The sequence below is a fragment of the Pinus tabuliformis genome, chromosome J (genome assembly GCF_031772625.1).
Source record: "Pinus tabuliformis cultivar Carrire ecotype Pingquan chromosome J, CPIR1, whole genome shotgun sequence".
Taxonomy (NCBI): domain Eukaryota; kingdom Viridiplantae; phylum Streptophyta; class Pinopsida; order Pinales; family Pinaceae; genus Pinus; species Pinus tabuliformis.
In genome coordinates, this window is record NC_142295.1 from 1112201413 (window position 1) to 1112223118 (window position 21706).

General features: G+C 36.3%; 1 pseudogene; it reads left to right on the forward strand.

The window, feature by feature from the left end:
* Positions 1-18612, forward strand: part of LOC149230958 (uncharacterized) — an 81996-nt pseudogene extending 63384 nt beyond the window's left edge.
* Positions 18613-21706: the final 3094 nt, after the last annotated feature.

The window sequence follows — 21706 nt, forward strand, 5'->3', positions numbered from 1 at the left end:
CAAGTTGACTTGGCTCTAGGTCTATGGAGTTGTTTCATAGATTCAATTTATTCTAGCATGATGATATGCAAGTGTTTGTTGTAGCATGGTTTCTTTTGGACTATAGAGGTCATCTACAACCTATTTGTTGATGCATTTCTAGTTCAAAGATGGATTGCAGTCAGTGTTAATTTGTTTATATGCATATTTTACTTGTTATATATATGAGAAACTTTTCATATTTGTGTATAAAAGTTTAGATTAATATTGATGCACATGAATATCTACATTCTTTTTTGAAAAAAAATAAATATTTATGTAATTTTTGGTTCACTTGTCTTTTGTTTTGGTTTTTCTCCTATTATTAGTTTTGGGGTCAACTGGTTCGATGACTGGTCCAATTATGATAACATTGGTTCATTGTCCATTGATCATTTTCAGTTTTAACTTTTGAGTCTTGATTTTTGATACTAATGATCTTAGACCAAGTCTTTGACTCATCACCTTTTACTATTTCTGAGCTTGAGTAATTTCAATTTACTAGTCTACTATTTAGACTTTAGTATCTACTATTGAATCATTTATGATGTGTGAATCAATATATTTTGTTATTGAATTTAAGTTTGAATCATGTTTATAACAGAAACACGCACACATATCCTGACATCCCCCTATCCCCTTGAATTTTCCTAAAATTTGGGGGTGCTCCCACATGTTCCCCTTGCGTGTCTCCCCATTCCCACGTCCCCCTATCTTGGAAACTAGGTGGAACATTAGTTGTAATTGCTTGATATTTGTTCACTGAATGAATGCTACCTCTTGGGTATGACTCTATAGTATTGATTTTAGTGTCATGGTTGAGTGTATTGGTTTATGGGATATGTTGTTGATGATTCCACTTTGAGTTTAGAGACCCAACCTTTATGACAAGCTTCATAGGTGGAATCCTGAGTTTTATAAGAAGGATAAATAATTAGTCTTCATAGAACATATGGAAATGAAATCTAAAATGTTGACCAATGCACTCATGTTCCTGTAATTTTGGTCTAGGGGTCAACCCTGACTCTTGAGCATTGCGAGAGTGTTACATTACTCCTTAAGCTCACCCAATAATTCTATCAATCTTCCTTAGACTTCATTCTTGAGTTAAGCATAGATCTAGGCAAAAGAGCTATGGAAATGTATGTGGATTGGCTGAAATATTGAAATCTTTGATGTCTACCTTATGGAATCCTCATACCCTCTCTAACTAGAATCTCGAAGTGTTTTGTTCTACTCTGTAGTCTTGGAGTGTAGAATTTAGATATGACCATTTATATGCTTATGGGCCAACTCAATGTTTATACTTGATTGGATGAGGAATTATTATTATGAATTATCTTCGGTAAAATAGACCTTGGAAATCTGAAATTGACATCTATAGGCCATATTTGGGTTAGCTTGAAAATATGAAATCATCATGCCTAATTAAGATTGGTAGTATATATATGTGTGTGTATTTATGTATGTATTCAAATTGGGATGAAAATCCAAGTCCAATCCTTTTTGGGACAACATGTATGTTCACCTCTCATGTATATATAGGTTTTTTTCTCTGACAAAATACACACACATGCAGCCTAGAAAACTATAGTTGATGGGCCATGAGTTGAAGTGCAGGTTGGTCATGGAAGATTGGATGTGTCCTCATCCAAGACTTGCAAGCATAATTCTGTATGTATCCTTAAGCTAAGGGAGAGAATCCCATTACAACAAGGGAGAGCATCCCATTACAACGATAATGTAATGGGTGTTAGCACCAAGAACTTCATGGATGAAATGACAAATTTGTACACAAGCTTGAGGGCTTGTAAGTATTTCGTTGGTCTTGCTACAGGTTGGCTATGTATGTACTCACATAGCTAAATAGCCCATCATATTATGGAACTTCTCACTCAAAAAGGAATAAGAGTGACACTAGACCTCTTTCTTCTCGTCAGAGTATCTAATAGAGACTATTATGTGATGGTTTTGGAGGCTTTTCTTTTGGTCAAAATTGGGCATCACCCAGACTTGGAAATGAATTTGCATTGTGGGAGTCTACTTCCAATGCTCTTATGCCCCTAGATCTAAAGCAAATAAACAAGCTTAGTATGCAATTGAGATTAAGTTCTCTTTAACTCTACTCATTATCCTTTGTAGCTCTTGGGGAAGAAAATAAACAAGTTTAGAATGCAATTGAGAGTAATCTCTCTATAGTCCTGCTTATGATCCTTTGTAGCTCTAGGTGATTGTATCTGTAGTAAATTTTAGTTGTTGATAGGTTAATTCAGTTCTTGAAAATCTAATGTCGTTAAAGACTTTTCCTTGACTACCACCTTATCCAATGACTAGAACTTGCTATGCTCAATCCTAGAATTGCCTGAGTTGATTTATGATATGGTGGATTAGTGAAGGAATTTTCCTATAGGTGTTAAAATTTCATGGCCAATAAGGATTTTTTCTCTCAAATTGGTATCAAAACGAATTTTGTGTGCCTTATACCATTAAATGCCACAAATCATAGTGAGATGTGCTTGAGTGTGGGTTAAGTAATTGCATTGTGGGAGAACTAATATGAATTTACAATGTCTATAAAAAGAAGAAATGTGCAACTAATATGCATTTACAATGTAAATGAAAAGAAGAAAGGTGCATTGTAGAATGCATGTGGGGTCATAAGAGAGGTATCGTGTCACTATATCAGGGATATAAAAATAAAAGGGTATAAAAAATGTGAATAAAAAATGGATACATACAGTATTTAGTGAAAATAGGGGTTTTATAAATTGGGAATGTGTATTGGATTTATATTGTTAGGGGGTTAAATAATGTGATTTTTAGAGATATTTTCCAATATGTAGTCAAATTAAGGGTATTTTTTAGTATACCACGAACGCATGTGCTATGTTAGAGGTTCAGTGAGTGAAGCCTCCATGTGTTTCCTTACTCACTTAGATTAGATTAAGATTACATTATGTTACATCTTTATCTTCAACACGACGAAAGAACAAGGCATGTTTCTTACCGTTATACGGAGAATGCAAATGTTATCTGCTTGCATGAATTCTCTATTAATGTATTTTGGGTCAGAGTCATGAGAAGTGGAGATGTTATAATCATAAGGCCCATCTTAACAATGAATGATATTCCTATGATGTTGGAAAAAGGATGGGTTCATATAGTTCACAGAGGATAAGAATTTGAGATTGATTACGTTCGCAGTGCTTTTGGAGAACATTGGTAAGTTTGTTTGATATTTTTTATTTTTTCAGTGGTATAAATGGGAGGAACATGGGACGTCCATTATCATTAAAAAGAAAAGGAAAAATACAAGATTCCATTGCCATTAGAAAATTGATATAAAAGAAAATAAAAATAGGAGATATGAACAGAGCCAATGATGACATTCATAGCAACAACCTATACTACTTGGCTTCATTTCCTACTGGATACATGAAGCTTATTCTCTACTAAAATAATTTACTGGCGACAACGACTTACTTGGTCCGAACGAGGAGATTCCAGTGACAAGGGTAGACAAGGAGAGAAATCTTCCAATGACGAGGGTGGAAGAGGAGATAAATCTTCCAGTGGTGAGGGTGGATAAGTAGGTCGAGAAATCTTTCACACTGCAAAAAAAAACAAAAAACATCACGCAAATATCATAAAAAATATTTCGCTAAATTAAAAAATTCATAAAAAACAAAATGTGTCAATCACCTCGTTGGTTCCAGCACTCAGCAACGAACCACACAAAAACGCTTGACAATAGCCCACACAACAATGCTTAGTAACAGACCACACAACACAACAGATCTTGACAACAGACCATAAAACACAACACAATAGAGCTCGACTTTCACACAATAGAAAAATCAACAAAGAAGAAAACTTCGCAATAGTGTATGGCCCGACATATATAAATATTTTTTCGGCCGAATAAATAATTCGGCTGAAAAACCTAGTTTGGACGAACAACTAGTTTGACTGAACAATATTTTCGGCCAAATTATTTATTTGGGAGAACTATTTTTTTGCTGAATTTTTCAAATTCAGCAAAAATTTCGTTTAACGATGGGCATTAGTCTAAACAGCCAAAAGTTCATCTGAATAAATATAGGGAATTCGGCCGATTTTTTTTTCGATTGAAAAAATGAGGTTGGGAATTTTTCGGAGGCATTTCTCACAAAAGTGTAACCCAACTTCACATTTTCACCTGAATGTATTAATGATTTCCTAGTGGTCTTTTGAATATGTTTTTCCTGTTTAGAAAATCTTCGGCAAAATCACATAATCAATCTTTTGTCGACGCGTTTCGAACCAACCAGTGTGGTTCATCGTCAGGACAAGTTGAAGAACAGATCCAGCTTCGCCTGTTTAAATAGCTAGAGCAGAGACCCCAACGGTTACCTGGCCAAAGGTTGACTTAAGGAGCAAGGTCAAATTTAGTTATATTAGGTAAGAAATAAATAAATAAATATCTAAATATATCAATGATAAATTATAATATACTAATAAATAAATCCAAATTTAATAAATATATATAAATCTATATAAATTTTAGTTATATTAGGTGTGAGATAACCAAATAAATATATAAATAAAACAATAATAAATTATTTATTTATTAACTAAATATATAACTATATAAATCATAATAAATTATATTTATTTATTTATTAAATCAAAATATAAAACAAAAATAAATCAATTATTTAATTTATATAAATGGTATTATTAGTGAGGTAAATGAATATAAATTCATATATAAATATATAAATTTAGTTATATTAGGGGTGAGATAACAAACTAAATATATAACTAAATTAATAATAAATTATTTATTTAATGAATAAATATATAAATATATAAAAATAATAATAAATTCTATTTATTTATTTATTAAATAAATAAATAAATATAAAAACATAAATTAATAAATATAATAGGAAAGATAAATTATTTATTTAATTGATATAAATGGTATTATTAGTAAGGTAAATAAATATAAATTCATATATATAAATTTAGTTATATTAGGGTGAGATAACCAAATAAATATATAAATATATAAATAAAATAATAATAAATTATTCATTTATTAACTAAATATATAAATATATAAAAATCATATAAAAAAATATATATATATATATATATATATTTATTTATTTATTAAATAAAAAAGTAAATTATTTATTTAATTTATATCAATGGTATTATTAGTGAGGTAAATAAATATAAATACATATATAAATATAAAAATTAGTTATATTAGGTGTGAGATAACAAAATAAATATATAAATATATAAATAAAATAATAATAAATTATTTATTTATTTATTAAATAAATATATAAATATATAAAAATAAATATATGTTTTTCCTTTGTAGATCACCATATTGTAAAAAAAAATTATCTGAAGTGTATCACGAGATTTGTTTTCCTTTCACTCTTTAATATATAATAGAGGTAAACAAGACTTTATTGAGTGTTCAAGGGTGAAAATGTATCATCTATAATACTTGTGTCGAGGTGTAGCCTTGTATCATTGGGAGTTTATCTGGAGAATAAATGAACTACTTCCATGGATGTTTCCCCTTATTAGGGTTTTTCCATGTAATCCATGTCTCTCCCTTCTTTATCTTGCATTTCTATTTATTGTTTTTCTAATTATTTCATAAGATATTAGATTGGTTGTATCTTTATCATATGTCCATGCATATTTTTGAAAACTAACACTCAATGGGTATAAAAAACATTTTATGTAGTTGTTGATTTGGTGAGTGATCCTACCAATCGATGTAGCACAAAATTATAGTTTTTGGACCTTCCACAAGCTCTTACTACCACAAATCTTCTATTTCTTAATCATTTTTATATGGTTCTTGGATCAAACCCCATACATATGTAAAGAATGAAGGTAACCCCTTTTGAGAGGTAGAAATGAAATAGAATTATGATTCCCTTATTGAGAAAAACACATGGGAATTGGTTCTTCTTCCACCCAATAGGAAAATTATTCAATGTGATATTCGTTCATGGTAAAATTTGAATTGATGAAGATGAAGCCTATTTGTTCAATGTAAGTATCCTTCATGAGAATGCTTATTTTCTTAAAGAAGTGCACTCTTTTCAAGTTCCTCTTAAATTTTAATTTTTCTCTTTGCATGAATGGATATTTATTTTCTCTTGAATAAATCCACTCTTTTAAAGCTCATTTTCTTCAATTCAAATTTTCTTCTTAATGACTAAATTATGTCTAATGAAGAGCCCCCTCTCCACCCATTTATTGACTCCATGAAAATAATATTTGTTGAATTTAGGAGGTAACTACATGAATGTAAGGATTAATTAAGTTATTGATGTAAAAACTTTAGAGCACATAAAAGTTGCAATAATATACTCTCACTTGGTTGTAAGGGATTATTAATTTAAGTTATAATTTTTTCCATAATAATGAAAATTTCATCACAATATTGTAACTTAAAACACATATAAAACAACATAGTCAAGCATAAACAAAGAGCATCATCAAAACTAGGATGACAATAGAGTTCAGCTCCCCCAATGGGCTACGTCTCTAGATTCACCTCCAAAGGTTGAATCACTTTTATTGTCTTTCTTTAATGAGGAATGTGTGCGATTCTCTAATAAAAATGGTGGCCAAACCTAGAGTTGTATTCTATTACCAAAGAGTCTCCAAGACTTGTACATAGCAAATAAATCCTCTGAAAGACCTCTTGAGATTTTTATTATAAGGAAGGGTGTCTCACATTTTTCTGTTTTATATATTTTAATGCATTAAATTGGAAACGCCCCCTTGTTGTAAAAGAAGAGTTGAGTGCTAGGTAGCCATTAGAGCATGGAAAAGAGCATAATGGTGGTTGCTTTCAATGGCCTCATCGTTTTACTACTTTGTGGTTTGTCATCCTCCTCAGATATGTGTATATTCTTCACCTTGTTTTCTCGTTGGACAAAAATGGGGTGGTATATGATTATCTTATTTTATAGCTATTTACATAAATTATCTACATGATTTATATACATTTTTATGTTGGGTTTCTTTGTTTGGTTTATTTGATATTTTCCTAATATTTTTATGTTAGTTTAATAGTTTTTGGGGAAGTAAGCAAGTTTTTTCTTGAGAAACTATTCATCTACACTATTCCTTTGACGGCCACAAGTAGGCACCACTTGGTGCATGACTAAGAACAATGTCAATAAAAACATGTTGCATGTGGCATTGGACTACGCTTATGGCTTCATAGGCATAGATTGCACTACAATACAATAGGGTGGAGTGTATTTTCACCCTGTCCATGCTTCCTATGCCTTCAACAACTATTAAGTTAAGAATGCGTTGTTGCCACGAAAGTATCTTACCATTAAGAATATGTTTAAGTATCTTACTAATAAGAATATGTTTATTAATATAAAAGTGTGTTTGTTATTTGTTATTAGTAATTTAGTATTTCAAGGAACTCTCTTTTGTGAGCTTTGCAAAACCATTTTCTTCTTACCCAAACAGGTGCAACTCTTACCCAAACTGGTGCAAATTATTTTTATAAGTTGGTTTTAATTCTTTGTTTTTTTCAATAAGCCTTTGTGCTACAAATTTCTCATCATTATTAACCAACGTAACTTTTTTATAATGATAAAACGAACAAATTTTAATAAACATTTATAGTAATTTATAATTTCAGTAGTAGGAGCAATCATCTAGTTAAAATTCACCCGATCTCACTAATAAGTTAATTTTAGAGAGTTATTAAACTTTGGTTTAGAGGGTTATTAAGCCTAAAGCTTTGTGAGGAAATTCTAAATCATTGCAAAGGAGTGAGTTAGTTGCCATTAGTTTAACATTTTAACTTGAAGAGTAAGAAATTTACAGGGGAGATATTATCAATGGTCAAATTTTCATTTATTTTTTCATTTCTACAAATTCAACATATATTTAAAGTTTTCTACTACTTTATGTGGCATTTGCAATTCTGAATCCTGCACTAGGAACCTCTATTCATCTATCTCAATGCAAGGATACACAAGTTCACCTTGGTAATTGTTCACTTGGAAACAAAGTCAAAATTCCTGCAATTGAAAACGCCTTCAAAATTCCTCTAAGCTTACCATCATCAATAAAGTAAACATATCTAACATATGATGCCTATCAAACATATTTTAAAATTTTGACAATTGTCATGCACCAATAGTAGGAGAACATGCTTAAAAATGGTATTTGTTTATTTATGACTAATTACCTACTACGACTCTGGAAATTACAATTTTCCATGTGAAACATGTGCACTAGTCATATATTGTCTTGTTGTTTCTCACTAATGAGAAGGAAAATAAATAGGGTGGATTATAACTGAGTTGATTATGCATGTCTTATGTAGTATTTGTTTTTACTATATTGTTTCTGTGTTTCCCTTAAAGATTTCCTCTACTTAGGATATGTTACTCACCAACACACATAGATGAAAAATTTATGAAATATTAAAATAATTTTAATACATTGTGTTGGTTTTACTCGATTTCATGTGATTCTGAATGTGGAGAGGACAAGGAGCCTAGAGGATAGCCTCCACTCAACTCCAGAGTCCTTGAGATGGAAATTCAAAAGAATCCATTTTTTTCATTGAAATTACAACATTTAAATGGTCTAATAAAAACTAAATTTGAGAATATTGAAATAGGAGTAGATTGATTGTAATAAAAGCAGACCCGGTGTGAGTGGAATAGATTTCTAGAGTTACTAATAATTTTTATATCTTATGTTTCGGAGAATAACTCAGGAGTGAAATCTGGATGGTTTGGTAGTTGTGGATCCCATAAAAAAGTGATTAAAACTCACTTTAGGGTTCAACAAGTCATTTGTGTGTTATGGTAATGTTTTTTATTATGATAAATATGTGAAATTTTTTAACATAACTACTTTATTGAAAAGAAATTTTTTAATTAAACTTTTATTGGCGAATGGTTAATTGCCAAAATTTTAAAAAGTCTTTTGAAGAGAAACCTAAAGACCAAAAAAAAATAATAATAAAGAAAAAAAATTGACAGGTAAAAAGAACCAAATTCCAACCATGGTTACCATGAATGATAAGCTAAATGCGATCCCCACTAATCCATTAGAGTAACTCATCTCTGGTTAACCAACTATTTCATGGGCAACTACACCCCGCACTGCAACACTAAACCAATAACATTGTAAGCACATTTTTAGACTTTTATGGGGCTGGGAAACAGTAATGCAAACCAAGAAATGAAACATTCTCAATAATTGAACTAGTGATGCAAACCAAGAAATGAAACTTCCTCAATAACTGAACCAGTGACGCAATCCCTCATTATTTGTGCACCCCAACTTCGGGCCCAACTAAAAGATCAGGGTTCAATCTTGCCAATCAACGGTGCTTGTTCCTCTTATCCGTCCCCACTCATCAGACCAACCAACATGGTGGGGTTGTACTAATCAATGTCATACCTATCAATTTGTAGTTAAAGCAGTCCTGACATCCAATAAAATCACTAGAATAGAATTTGCTCCTACTTGAGCTAAATCAATGAACTATCTATTGGACCAGCACTTGGATCAACTGATAATTGATGTAGACTAGGGCTAGTTACCCTTAAGGAGTAGTCTAACAAGGTGGAGGAATTACCAAGTTTCCGTTGCCGCCTGGAAAAATTTCTAGCTCCGGCCGTCAGCAATTCCACCACCCTCCACCACCCTCCGCCACCTTTCCGCATTAAATTCGTGATATGATCTGGTGTGACAGAATTTCCCGATTTCTGCCAGATTCTTAACGTGGAGAGTTAATGAAAAAATGAATATCGGGTGGTCAGCTTGACTTCCAAACCAGACAAGAATTCAAACCAGATGCAAAACTGGCCGCGCCAGAACTCCTCGACCTCCCACTATGCCAGAGTTCCTCAGCTTCCTACCTTCGCCTTGTTAGACTACTCCCTTATTTTACTAGAAGTGTTGGAGTCATTAGAATAGGAGGATCACTAATGTCATCCCTAAATCCATGGAGGGAGGTTTCAACTGCACTGGTGAAGGACTGGTGGTTTCATTGGGTTCTCACTCAATACGGGAGGCATCAGACCTAGAGATTTCAACAACTCTATTTCTAGTTAGTCCCACTGTTATTAGTAGCAACAATAGCCTCTATATGCAAGGGGTGCTGGGAGGGCCAAGGTTGTTGTTCACTATCAAAGAAGAGACTAAAGAGGATATGGAGGACAAAGAATCTGTGGGTGAAGTTAAGATTGCGTCCTCTGTTTCAGAGCAAGGATGGAAAAATATCAATGCCCTGTTCGCTCTAAGTTGCCTTCTAAGAACAATATGCGGGAATGTTGTTATCAACTACAGAAGCAATGGTGGGACCTGTATTGAATTGGATTGATGCCACAACAACATAGGGCGCAAGAATCCAGTTGCTATTAGAAGCCTGTTATAGACATTTTTGGGCACTACAACCCCAAGCATGAAATGTCCATAAACCAAGGGCTCCTAAGTCCCTAAAAGTGTTGTTCTAACCCCTAAAGGAACAAGGTCAACTGATTACAACTTCTCCGAGAAGTTCTCCATGAAAAACTGCTCAGAATTGGTCAAAACGGGATCATTTCAGCTGCTCCATAGGCAAAGTGCGTTGCATCTCACCTAAACACACTGTGTGGGTGTGTTACATTTCAAAAATCCCTTCTATGGGGTGTGATGGGCGAGAAATGACAAATGGCAGTGTCATTCCGCGAGGTGGAGAGGCAATGGAAGCTTCCAGAAACTTCTCCTGTGACACTTGCCTCTCTGAATTCGACCAAGGATGAGTAAGAGATCATCAATCTCCAAGTGGAAGCAAGAACTATCAGAGGGAAGACACTAATCAAATCACAAGTTGACTCATCTCCCTTACACATATCTATATATGGATCCCTCATCCAAGAGATCCAGAGGCTGGAATTTTTCATATTGTAAGGAATTGTTGTTGGTTTCTTGAGATAAAACATCAGATTGTTGGGTGATCTAAGCTTTGTATGAGGTGAAGAGGGGCTTCCTTGCTGAGAGGATGATGCTGGGTCAAAACAACTAGTTGTAACTCCTCTTGGCTCTTTCTTGTTTATCAATAAAAGCTATTCAAGTTTTCCTCCATACTCTTGTGTCATTTATGTTTGCTGCATTTGTATGGTCAATTTACATCTGATCCTAGATTGTTTATGATTATAGATCCATGTTCTTGTATAGTGCTATGCTACTGTGATCTTACATGTACTCTGTGAAGCTGGGCGTGCAAGGGAACAAGTAGCGAAAGACTATAAAGAAAGAGAGGAATCGAACCAGGAGATTAGCGCAAGACAGAGGTTGGTCTTCTTTGTTCTTCTCTATCTATACTTCATAAAGGAAAAATGAAAGTAGCTTTACTTTGTTTGTTTCTAAGGCAGCTATCACACCTTAGTGGGATAAGCAGTTCTGAGTAGACACTTTTCCCTGTAACAAAATGGCGACTCCGCTGGGGACGAATTAGTTTGTTTGTTTATCTTCCTTGTTGTCTATTTCATAAACTTACAGACGGAGCCTGAAGTCGAGCCAGGTAGCTTTCGAACTGCATTTGCTATGCAAATGCAAAGTAGATAAATGCCTCTTCAATCAATCTTCGAGATTTGTTTATAAATTAAACAACTAATTTACGAACTCTTTGATTGCCCCTTGTGGTAGCTCTTAGATCCTCCTTAGATCTACCCCTGACTGTTGCGTTACTGATCACCATTTGCTCGGCCAAAACCCATAAACTGAACTGCAAACTGTGACCCGGAACCCAAGCAAAGTCTTGTCTCTGGACCAGCGCAGGTACTGTTCTGAGAATCTGAAATTCAGCGCACTTACCGAGTGTAGTAGGTGCATTGCATTTCAAATTCCTTGTGTTACAGGTGCGCTGATCAAACTAGGCATTGTGCAGTTTTGGTTTCTGGGATTCATTCTTTCCAGTTCTATTCATGAATTTTGTTGCCTGTGATCAGTATATCTCTATTTGAAACCCCTTTTCCTTGTTGTTATTCTGCCTCCTTTGTACAAAATAAATGTAAATGTTTTTGTGTGTTTGTTGAGTCATTTTCAGTTCTCCTTTGCAAAAAGTAACATAATCGCACTGTCGTCATTTGATTTAAAAGTGTCGCAAGTGTCGTTTTCAATCATAGGAAAGAGTTTGATTGCTATAGATAGCCGTTTATCCTGTTACTATTGTTTTTGGTCTGAATTTGTAATTTTTCTAGTGTCGAAAACAAGTATTCATTTCCAAATCCTAAGGTGTTGTGATTGCCTCCATTTTTTATTTCGAAAAGAAACTTGTTGATAACTGTCGCTTGAAAAGTAATTCAGATTTGTGCATCAACTTTGTTTTTATCATTTACATACTAAGAAAGTCGAAAACAAATACATGCATGTGCATTTGCATTTAGACAGTCTGATTGGTTTGATTTAGGAAAGTGAATTTAGAGTGTGCTCTTTGCTCTTTGTGAAATAATTCTGTCTTTCTTTCCTTAGTAGCTAGGATTTTCATTGCACAAAGAAGATAAAAAGATTGTTTATCATCTTAGATTGCATTTTAGGAATTATACTACATCTCGCAGTGAACCTGAAAGGCAAACTTCATAAACAAGATCAACTACAAAATAAATTCAATGAATCTAACAACGCTTTGGAACCTAACGCACAACATTTAGAAGTCTAGGCTAGAGACATATTTCGGCATCGTAAAGCCTGGTAACTGTTGTTCTCACTAATGGTTGGGTGATTCCTCCACTTTGAGACGATAAGTGCCAGTACGGACTTGTGCTCCCACGTATCGTCGAGTATATTTTAGGAGACCACAATAGGCTTAATCCTTTATCCATAGGAAGCCGTCTGCCGCCCTATCGATCGCAATGCACTGAACACAGCATTCGGGAAGATTGACTGCCGTACTGTAAAAAGTATTCTGCAGTTTTGCGATTGGTTTGGTAATCCCTCTACCTAGATTTCCAGAGCAGTCTCTTTCATTCCTTTTCAGACTCCTTAACGGAAGAGGTCCATCTAATCACTTGTCACTTCAGGCTCATTAAAAATCGAAGGCGACTAGAGTTATCTTTTGTTTTTTCTCGACTCTTAAAAATTGAAAAAACAAGTTGTGTCAAAGTGTATAAAATTTATTTTAAATGGAATAATCATCACCCTTTCCTACGTTGATCTTAGGTTGAAGAAAATGGAGTCCATCAATCAAGGAGTTCCCCTTGGAGGAAATCCTAGTCCCTTCTCCTCTTGGGGAGATGTTGGTGCACCCCATATGGCCACATTGTCGCTTCTAGGACTGACAATCGGCTTGCCCGTATGGCTCTTCTCAACCTCTGTTGTTAAAAACACCGCAATTCCTGAACAGTCAAGTTAGCAACTAGACGAATCCAGAGTTACCCACCAACCTTCTACTTCCTCCAATTCTTCCTCTCCTCCTTCTTCTTCGCTTGATGGGGTTGGTAAAACCAAAAATCAAGTACCTGAGAAGAAGAAGGAAAAGAAGAAGAAAGAGAAGAAGAAGAAGGAGCCAAAAGCAAAATGGGGCAACCAAGCGTCGTCTAGCGAAAATCCACACACTGCATCGACCAGGCCTAAATCGCCATGTGTCATTTGCAAAGGAGACCACTATCATAGAGATTGTCCTTGCATCCCTCGGATCTTAAGGGACTGGCCTCCTCGTTTGCACAACCCAGTGTCGTCAACCTCTGATGATCATGTTGAAAACACACCGTCGACTAGTGAAAGTGAAGCCCCAGGACAAAAAGGAAAATATAGATTTCCTTGTAAACTGTGCAAAGGCGACCATGCCATCCACCGTTGTCCCTTCTTAGATGAGGCTAAAAGAGTTTTGGACGATCATCCGATCTCACCGTTACGACTTCCTCCTAGATATAAAAAACTATTGCCGAGTCCATCACTAGTTGAAAAGTCGGCTGACTCGCTCAGGTGGTCGGTCGAAGCGTCTATCATTGAAGACAAACCATCTGAACCCATACCAGACAAAATTCAAAAGGTCAAGGTGGCAGTTGACCCGGTCTTGCCTTTAGAGGTTCCATCTTCAGATGATACAGTCACCGAAGAGAACAAGGATGACACCGTCCAAATTCTTTTCGTAAGCACAGACTCCGATGAACATGGGGGAAATTTACCCATTCCTTTACCGCAGGAAGGAAGTTCATCAGAGTCATACCCAGCCGTCTATTCGGTCCCACCTCCAAGCAACCTGGTTGTCTCCTTCGACTGGAACCAACTAGGCAGACCCCGCTTACCGGCTAGTGTACCATTCTAAATCATTGTTCAAGTATATAGAATGGTTATGGCCGGTACCATCATAGATGAAGGGGCTTCTGTGAGTATCCTTTCCTCGACTGCTTAGAAATCGCTTGGTTCGCCGTCGCTTTTGCCTGAGATGAGAAATCTAACAGGCTTTGACAAAGGAACCAGTTGACCGTTAGGGATCCTTCCCAATGTTCCCATAACATTGAGGGGGAAAACCGTTCAAATGAATGTAATGGGAGTTCAAGGACCCCTGGATTATAATCTACTCCTTGGACGAGACTATATTTATTGCATGGGAGTGATTGTCTCCTCACTCTTTAGAGTAATGTGTTTGCCGCACGAAGGAAGAGTGGTCAAGCTCGTAGACCAGCCTTCATTTCCCGGATCACATAGAGCAAATAGTCATATGCCATCCCTGAATGGTATTTTCACACAAGGAATGTCTCATCAATCTCCAGTCCGTCTGCCTGATGAGCACGAGTGATTCAGGGGACATGACTGAAACCCAGGGGGCATGCACCCTGGTTTGCTTCGGCAGGAAAACTTCGGGTATAGGGTAGGTTTCTGCGAGAGAATATGACTAGTCCGTATCCCGTCCGTGATTGGAAGAGAGGGTTATTCTGGAATAAGATTCTCTTGTCAAAGTTATGTGGGTTGGTAGGCATTGCCACTCAACTTTGTTTATTTTCGATAAACATCGCCGAAGAAGTGTTTTTCTTACGCCGTGAATAGAACAATCTTTGGTAACCTGTAAGAGGTAGACGTCTCTCGGTAAAAGAAATGTTTTAACGGAAGGAAGAAGGGGTAATCTTGAAATTTCGTTTTATACCTGGGGGCATGCAAACCTTTTGGCGTGCAAGCGAAGAGCGACTATTTATTTTTTAAATTTGTAGGTCCTCTAACCCTTTAAACTCGTAGGGTTGGTCGTTTCCTAACTTGCATAAAGAAAGGATGTGGGGCAAAACTCTAAAAGTTGTCGTTTTTATATATGAGACATTCTTATTATACGACTAGATTAATCAAGCAGTTTTAGGACATAGTTCAAGCTCGTTAAAAAATAAACATAAGTCATGAGCAAATGTTTCCCCCCAGTGTTTAAGCTCAATAAAAAAATGAACCGATTTCCTGGTAAATAACCATCGTGAATGTAGTACTTCAGCCTTTAAAAGCCATGGTTGTGTTCTCATCATCACCTCCACTCTGTATTGGCCGATCATTCACCTCCATTTGATTGTTTACCCCTTTTGAGGAAAAGCTGCGAAGAGTGATCTCACTAGCCGTCCTTGTAACACTGCCGTGACTGGAAAATTCCAAACCTTACCTGGAATCAGCTGCTACCCAATTTTATCACTTGTTCCTCCTCTAAATTTTAATCTTTTTGGACCTGAGGGATTATTACACAAAAAGATCGAGCGCTTGTTTTGTTCGGCTCGTTAAAAGTATCGAAAATTCATCCCTTCTGTATTGTTTTATACTTTTTTGGATTTAAGGGATTAGATGATGAAAAAGGAATTTTGGAGTTTCCTTTACGTTCCTTTTCAGACTCTCCAAAATTGAAAAGGACCGAGTTATCTTTGTCGTTAAACTCGTTAAAATTTTAATAGCGACAAACTTGTCTATAGACGAGAACGAGTTTCACTATCGCTAGGCTCGTTAAAACATAGAAATGGGTTTGCCCGAAGAGAAAATTATATAACAAGCATATGTTATCCTCCTCAAGCTTGACAAAAATAAAGAGGTACTGGTCAGCAATGACTGGGGAAAAATTGGGAAGAAAACTTGAAGAAACTTTTTTGGTAGCAAGTCGCTCTTGAACATGACACTTTCACTCTACATCCAAGTCGGGTTGGGTTGTTTCATTCACCGGTCACATCACCATGGTCCCATCACACCATCCACATTTGGGGTTAATGCTACCAATCCATCATGTTAGTGCCGCCGATATGTTCAAGAGAAGTCATTCAGAGAATTCACCTGTGTCTCACCTGCTACAATACATTTACACTCCATTCTTTCATGACCGCCACCCTGAACCTTATATCACCAGATCGTTTTCACCTCCATTAAAATCATTTGCTCCATTCCGTGTCATTGATGTGGGATTCATTAAGGCCCTCCTGTGACGGATCGCTTCTTGTCAACATCAGCTCATTATCCAAGAAGTCGATCTAGGAACACCCCATTCAGTACTTTGAAGTTTCCATGCCTCAATGGCAAGTTTCTCACTTCCGGCGATAGGTTTACATCAATGACCTTCGACCAAAAGATTTTGTGTGGTGTTCGATGCCAAGTCCTTTATTCACACCACATGAATTGTACTACAGTACCTTGAGGGTCATTATCATTATCGATGATTCCTCTCGCGCTTGTTAACAACTTACATCATTGGCTGGTAATCAAGCGATGTATTTCCATGTTTGACTCCAGAACATCTCTCACATGGATAGACTTGTACTTCGAGTGAAGATCGAATGAGATTGAAAAACCCGTATCTAGTTTCATCCATCCGGGCTGCGATATATATTCAGGGAAATAAAGACATCAAATGTACATCATTGCTGCACAGATAATCATCCAATCAAAGGGATGATGTCTCTACCAGAATCATCAGTCTACACTCAGACGATTGTTTGTCCTATGTGCATAAAAATGAATTTATAAAGTTGAGCATGGGAATGCCCGCCTCAGCTAGATCATGAAAATATTATGAAGATAATGTATTGTATTGTATCTTATTACAGGTCTCTTCCCAGCTTGAAAGAACTTCGGATCCTCATAATAAAGCATTTCACCTGACATCAGAAGATTAACGACCTCATGCTTTAGGGGGCAACTGTTATAGACATTTTTGGGCACTACAACCCCAATCATGAAATTCCATAAACCAAGGGCTCCTAGGGCCCTAAAAGTGTTGTTCTAACCCCTAAAGGAACAAGGTCAACTGATTATAGCTTCTCCCAGAAGTTCTCCATGAAAAGCTGTTCAGAATTGTTCAAAACAAGATCATTTCAGTTGCTCCATAGGCAAAGTGCGTTGCATCTCACCTAAACACACTGTGTGGGTGCGTTGCATTTCAAAAATCCTTCTATGGGGTGCGATGGGCGAGAAATGACAAATGGCAGTGTCATTCCGCGAGGTGGAGAGGCAATGGAAGCTTCTAGAAACTTCTCCTGTGACACTTGCCTCTCTGAATTCAACCAAGGATGAGTAAGAGATCATCAATCTCCAAGTGGAAGCAAGAACTATCAGAGGGAAGAAACTAATCAAATCACAAGCTGACTCATCTCCCTTACAGATATCTATATATGGATCCCTCATCCCAGAGATCCAGAGGCTGGAATTTTGCATATTGTAAGGAATTGCTATTGGTTTCTTGAGATAAAACATCATATTGTTGGGTGATCTAAGCTTTGTATGAGGTGAAGAGGGGCTTCCTTGCTGAGAGGATGATGCTGGGTCAGAACAACTGGTTGTAACTCCTCTTGGCTCTTTCTTGTTTATCAATAAAAGCTATTCAAGTTTTCCTCCATACGCTTGTGTCATTTATGTTTGCTGCATTTGTATGGTCAATTTACATCTGATCCTAGATTGTTTATGATTATAGATCCATGTTCTTGTATAGTGCTATGCTACTCTGATCTTACAGGTACTCTGTGAAGCTGGGCGTGCAAGGGAACAAGTAGCGAAAGACTATAAAGAAAGAGAGGAATCGAACCAGGAGATTAGCGCAAGACAGAGGTTGGTCTTCTTTGTTCTTCTCTATCTATACTTCATAAAGGAAAAACAAAAGTAGCTTTACTTTGTTTGTTTCTAAGGTAGCTATCACACCTTAGTGGGATAAGCAGTTCAGAGTAGACACTTTTCCCTGTAACAAAGCCTGTGTCCTCGTCTCCTCAACCAATGAACTTGTCAGACTTTCTTTCCCAACTGTTTTCATGGGGTTGTTCCCCTCGTTCAACACCAGATCAGTTCACTTCCCTCTCATCTCCCAGGTCTTCCCCATGGTGAAGTAGTCATACACTCTTGGCCTCTGCAAAAAATGAATCTCAGAGGCAAAGTGTCTATGTTGTTACTTCGAATCCCATCTATGATATTGATAAAATGCCTTCATTACCTACCACATTAGGCACTATTGTTTCATCCTCCTGTGGGCACGATACTCCCCCCTTAACTCCAATGAGGGCCCCTTTATTTTCTTATTCAATTCCACTCTCCATCTCTACAATGACCAATGTTTCTTCCCTAGCAAGTCCTACTGTGAATAGTGACTCCTTCTAGTCTTCCAAACACAGTTCTGCTTCCCTATAATCATCTTTTCCTTGGTCCCCAATGGTGTGAACTGTCAGCTCTCTATATCTTATCATGTCACTGGGTATTCCCTGCAATGAAGAGATGGTTTTTCATCAGCTTCATCTGGTTCACCTTGGCATCCCTATTATTGGCAGCTTCATGTTGCAAGATAGGGAAATGTAGCGTTTGGTGGCAATCAAATCCTTGATAAATGTGGCGTTGGATATTACATAAGTTGAAACCAATGTGCAAGAGATTCAGATGATGACAGAAAGTGATGAATGGCTATTTCCTTTGTAATTAAACTAGTTCAGTGGTTGAACTTCTTAAAATAATTGAGTGTATTGTTTTGTTTTTTTCCTCTTGCACATGAAGTTCAATTGGGTTAACTTCAACATTGGTGTTAAGCCCAAGTGGTTCAAGCCTCAAGGAAACTAGATAATTGTATGAGTTTTACTTTAATAATCATTGGATAATGAGTTTTAGAGATGAGTTGAAACTGCTTTCAGAGATGAACTGAGTATCGTGAAGAAGTAAGATGTTGAAACTTCTTACAGAGATAAATTGAAAGTGTCTTGAAGTAAGATTTTAAACTGCTTTTATTTAATGAAAAGATTGCTTTTCTTATACATAGAATAGTCCAAACTCCAAAAGGAATGGAAATCTATACCTCCACCCACATATATGTTATATGTTCCGAAAGGAATGGAAATCTGTACCGTGACCCATATATATGTTATATATGTGGTAAGGCTTTGTTTTTACAGTGTAATACACAAGTCGTAATTGTTTTCAAAGATGAGATGAAACTGCTTTCAGAGATAAAATTGAAAGTGTCTTGAAATAAGATGTTGAAACTGCTTTCAGAGATTAATTGAAATTGTCTTGAAGTAAGATTTCAAACTGATTTTATTTAATTAAAAGCTTGTTTTTCTAAATAGTCCAAACTCCAAAAACATATAGTGGAAGTGGAAGTCTGTACCCATATATATATATATAGTGGAAGTGGAAGTCTGTACCCATATATATATATATATATATATATATATATATATATATATATATAGATATATGTTATACATGTGGTGAGGCTTTTTTTTACAATGTAATGCATCTTTATTTATGTCAAGGTAAAAAAATGCTACTACAACATTGTTATCGGGAAAACTAGTGTCCATTCAGAGCTGTTAGTCCCACTAAGACGGGTAGCTATATTAGAAACAAAAAAACTAAAGTTACTTGTGTTTTCCTTTATGAGAGATAGATGAGAGAGAAGTAGAGAGTACCAACCTCAGTCTTTCGATTGGCTCCTTGCTTGTTTCCTCCCTCCTTTGAGAGAGCTTCGCCACTCCTTCCTTACTTGTCCCGCTTCAAATAACACCTGTAGAGTCAAAGCATCATAATACCATCAAAGCATAGAGATATATAACCATAAACAATATAGGATCAAATGTATATTAACCATACAAATGCATATATCAATACAAGATTCAGAAATATACAAGTATATGGAGGAAAACTCAAATAGCTTTATTGAGAGAAGTAGTAGAAGAGAGGATTACAACCAAGCTGTTTGATCCAGTGCCATCCTCCCAGCAGGAAAGCCCTCTTCACCTCATGAAAAGCTAGATCACCCAACAATACAACATTGCACAGAGAAACCAACAACACTTCCTTACAAAACACAAAATTCCAGCCTCTGGATCTTTAGTATGAGGGATGCATATATAGATATTTGCAGGTGGGTGAGTCAGCTTCTGGGATTTTGATTAGTATCATTTATCTGATAGTTATTGGTTCCACTTGGAGATTTCATGATCTCTTACTCATCCCTCGGTGAATTCAGAGAGGCAAGTGTCAAATGGGCAGTTTCTAGAAGATTCTCTGGGTTTCCACCTAGCCAACTACCTCTGCCATTTGTCTGCTCTCGCTCATCGTACCCTACAGAAGGGCTTTTCAGTATGCATCACACTTTTTGCATGTAGCAGGTGAGATGCATTGCACCCTTAGCACTGAGTAGTCTGTATGGTCCAGTTTTGACCAGTTCTGAGTAGTTTTTCAGGGAGAACTTCTGGGAGATGATGTAATCAGCTGACCTTGTTCCTTTAGGGTATGAAAAAACACTTTTAGGGGTTTAGAAGCCCTTGGTTTATGGACATATGAGATTGGGGTTGCAGTGCCCAAATATGTCTATAACAGTTGCCCCCTAAAGCATGAGGTCGTAAATCTTCTGATGTCGGGTGAAATGCTTTATCATGAGGATCCGAGGTTTTTCGAACTGGAAGGTGACCTGTAATAAGATACAATACAATACATTATCTTCATAATATTTTCATGATCTAGTTGAGGCAGGCATTCCCATGCTTAGCTTTATAAATTCATTTTCATGTACATATGACAGACAACCGTCTGTGTGACAGACTGATGATTCTGGTAGAGCCATTGTCCTTTGGCTTGGATGATTATCTATGCAGCTATGACGTACATTTGATGTCTTTATTTTCCTGAATATATCGTAGCCCGGACAGATGAAACTAGATCCGAGGTCTTCAAACTCGTTCAATCTTTGCCTGATGTACAAGTTGATCCATGTGAAAATATGTTCTGATGTTGAACATGGAAAGACATCGCGTGATTACCAGCCAATGATGTAAGCTATTAACAGGTGTGAGAGGAATCACCAATAATGATAATGACCCTCAAGGTGTTGTAGTACAATTCACGTGGTGCGAATACATGTGTCGATGTTGAACACCATGCAAAATCTTCCATTCGAAGGCCATTGATGTAAACCTATTGCCAGAAGTGAGAAACTTGCCATTGAGGCATCCAGGCTTCAAAGTACTGAAAGGGTTGTTCCTAAGTCAACTTCTTGGATCATGAGCTGATGTCGACAAGAAGTGACCCGTCATAGGAGGGCCTTAATGAATCCAACATCTGTGACACAAAATGGAGCAAATGATTTTGTGGAGGTGAAAAAGATCAGATGATATAAGGTTCAGGTTGGTGGTCATGAAATAATGAAGCGTGAAGGTATTGTAGCGGATGAGATGTTAGCTGGGTCAGTGAATTCTCTGAGCGA